Source organism: Pseudorca crassidens, chromosome X (assembly GCF_039906515.1).
Source record: "Pseudorca crassidens isolate mPseCra1 chromosome X, mPseCra1.hap1, whole genome shotgun sequence".
NCBI classification, from domain to species: domain Eukaryota; kingdom Metazoa; phylum Chordata; class Mammalia; order Artiodactyla; family Delphinidae; genus Pseudorca; species Pseudorca crassidens.
Window position 1 is genome coordinate 87513911 of NC_090317.1, and position 3724 is coordinate 87517634.

Below are 3724 nucleotides of genomic sequence, written 5' to 3' on the forward strand. Positions count from 1 at the left end.
TGAGGGTGGTAGTTCTGGCTCCCCACACAGCCTTCTCTGACAGCACCCCAGTGAGAAGGGGGAAGAGTTATTCTTTATAGCCAGCAAAGGTAGAAGTCTAGGCTCCCCACTTGGCCTTTGCTGGTGGGGCCACAGTTTTTTCTTTTGTGTTTGGCTGGAGTAGAGTGGTTATTATCTAACTGCCATCTTCTCCAGCACCAAGTCTTGGCTATGTGAGGCAAAAAGCAAACCAAGGGAACTCACTACCATGTTGCTCCTCTGCTACTGAGGTCCCCAGGAGGTTTGCCTTCTCTCCACCTCTCAGTCTTCTTATGTTTATATGTAATATCGCAGAATTTTAGCTGTGCTTGGGGAGAAGAATAGGGAAAAGTACTTTTACTCCAGCCACTCCCCCACACACCTTTAAATAGTTATTTTTTTAAAACTGTATTCTTGGTGTCCTAAAATTTCTTAATTATGTGTTTAAGTTTGGGGATTTGTCATTCATTGTGATGGTCATTGGTTAGGTCCCTTCATTTTGAAGTTCTTTAACTCCGGGAATTCTCTTATATTATTTCTTTGATACATTCCTCTTTTCTGTTTTTGTTTTTGTTATTGTTGTTGTTCTCTCCTGGAACTCCTTGAAGTTGGATGTTAGACCTTCTGAACTGATCTTTTGTATTTTTATCTGTTCTCTCAACTGCTGCCACACTTCCCCGCTCCCTCCCTCTCCCTTCCATTCCTAGTTCTCTCTCTCTCCCTTTTGTTTACTTTCTGGAAGAAGATTTAACTTTATTTTCCAACTCTTCTATTAACATTCCTTTTCATTTTGCCAATCACATTTTAAAATTTCCAAATATCCATTCATGTTATCTTTTCCTTTCTTATAGCATCCTGTTCTTGTTTAATGGATGCACTATTATCTTGAATCTTTCTGAGAATAATAGAGGTATTTTTATATTTCATTGTGTTCTTTGAAATATTTATTTCCTTTGGGATTTGTTTTCCCTCATTTGTGTATTTTGATCTCTTTCAATTTGTAGTCTTTTCTCAAATACCCAGTGATCTATAGTTGTTTACTCATATTTAAGAATGTAGCAATAAAATTTGATTGGAAGCTCTGTATATGGGGTACAGAGCTAGGTGACTGGTGGCTTACCTTTAGGATGACTGGAGAATAGCTGACTACTATGCTGTGCCAAAATGCAAAGATATTTTCTCCCAGGTTGTTCAGTTTCCTTAAATAAGAAACCTCTGGTTTTGCCTAATGGGTAGACACCTGGCTGCTGTGAATTGTACACAGGGTGGTGGGTTAACAGTTTGATATACAGCCTTCCAGTTAATCTCCCTGTTTTCAGCCCCACATCTCACTCCCACTCTATACCATACCTGGCATTGTTAAGACCCAAGACACTCCAGGCTTCTACAGAGAAAGATCAACTCCTTCCTCGGTGACATCACCTCCATGCATACTCCAGGCTGTGGCTTCCTCCACCATGCTTCATCAGTCACCATTTCTCCATTTACTTCCTATCTTCCAGACATTTGTTGGAATCTCTCTTTTGCTGATGGATCTGCTCCTGATGGACATTCTCTTCATCATTGTGTTTTTATACTTTTTTAAAATTCCTTTACTATCATTTTAGCAAGGTTTCAGGTGGGAGTGGAGATAAACATGTGGTAAGTCTACTATCTTGTCCTGGAAATCTACTAGTCTACTTATAACTGCTTATTTTTTACTTTTCTGATAATAATCTTCATATCTCTAAATAATATACAATTTTTTCTATTTATCAACTTATCACTTTCAGACATTATCTGTTGACTTCCTGCTTATTAATACCACCCAACTGCCCTCCTCCAATGCCCCAATATAAACATATCACTAGTTATATATCCTCTATTTCTTACCTTTGTACCTTTAAGTAATAGACTTATATTCCCTCTTTCAATCTATTAACATTTATACTTTTACTTCTATATTAACAAGATTAATAATATTTACATTCTGTTCTATAACCAAAATTAAGTCATCCATACTTTGCTGACAGGTCATTCTAAAAGCTTAAAGTCAATAAAATGTTTATGTTATTATGATTATGTAAATGTTGTTCCTAATGCTCCAATCAGTGTACTTGGATTACATTTCTTTTCTTATACAATTTTTTTTCCTGGAGTTTCTAATTGCTTTTCTGTTTTCCTTGCATTGTCTGACTTTATCTCCTTCTTAAGTTGTTCCAAATTCTTAAGGAAAGTATAAAATCGTTTGAATCCCCTTTTTTCCCAGATACCTCCCTCCTGGAGCCCTCCGTCTTCTGCTCCAATTTGGACTTATTGCTCTATAGGCCTGCAGCACAACTGTCATCCTGGGACGTCCCTTCATTACTCTTCTGGGTTGGACCCAATCTTTCCTGGACCCCATATCTTCCTCTTTCTTAGTTTACTCCTTTGTAGTGGACTTTGTAGTTGTTCTCCAATATCCATTCCTCTCCTCCCCCATTGTACAACAACTATGCAGTTTGAGTGAGACTGACCCCATTGCCAGCTCTAGGTATAGAACTTTATGGATAATCTCTCTCTCCCCTTTGCCACAGTGATGATTGGTTCAGAGATGATCCAGTCACAATGAAGCTTTTGTTCAGTTTTTGAGGGAAGACGTAGCCTGTCTTCCCTTGGACATGAACAAAGAAGCATGTAGCCTGGTTGCTGCTATTAACCATCTTGTGAACATGTGGAAGGCCTACCTGAGGATGGAGCTGACAAATGGAGAAGGCACAGCCAAGAGAATTACAGGGAAATGGAACCATATTCCTGATCATACCAGGCCTGAAGTCTTCCCTGCCTATGGGCTTGTCGGTTAAGCGAGCCAATAAATTGCTTGTGTTATTTAAACCAGTTTGAGTTGGGTTTTATATCACCTGCACCAGAAACCATTATAACTTATACTTGCTGGTCTCACCCTTCAGAGAAGGAATGAGTGCATTTTTTGGTTATATGAGGCACTATATTGTGAAAGCGTTTTTTTAGAGTAAGTCTGGGAAGAAGGGTATATGTGGATGTTGGCCAACCAAAGGAGTGAACTCTGTTGACTGCCTAGTATCTAAATCTCCATCCTGATTGGGGGGATTCCCCATCGTGTGAGTCTCGGTGGAAGGCAGGCCCCCACTTCCTCTATGGAAACTGAAGGTGGTCAGATTTCCTTTCCCTGCCCACCAGGCAGCAAGGGCTGGATACTCTGTTCATGGCTTTGAATCCAGAGTAAGCAACACAAAGGAGACAGAAATATACAAGATTAACAGGTGGGTGATAGATTAGGAGAATATATTTGCAATGAGCAAAACTGACAAAAGATTAATAACTAGAAAAAGAAGATAGTAAACTCAATAGGAAAACAGGCAAAGGATATGAAGAGTAACAGAATGAGAAACTTGAATTTACCCAAGAGGAAACTTGAATATATTAAAAGATTTTCAACTCTCTTAATAATTAAAGAAATGAAAATTAAAATAACATTGAGAAATCAATAAAAGGATGGCAACATGTAGAAATTCAGATATTATCAAGTGCTGATGAGGATGTGAGGAAAAGGAAAAGTGTGGGTGGGAGTGTAAACTGGTACAGGTATTCCAGAGACTAAGTTGGCAGTACCTCCTGAAATTCACTAGGTGTATACCCTACGACCCAGCAATTGCACTCCTGGGTATATACTCCAGAGAATTCTTACACAGGTCATTAAGGAAATATA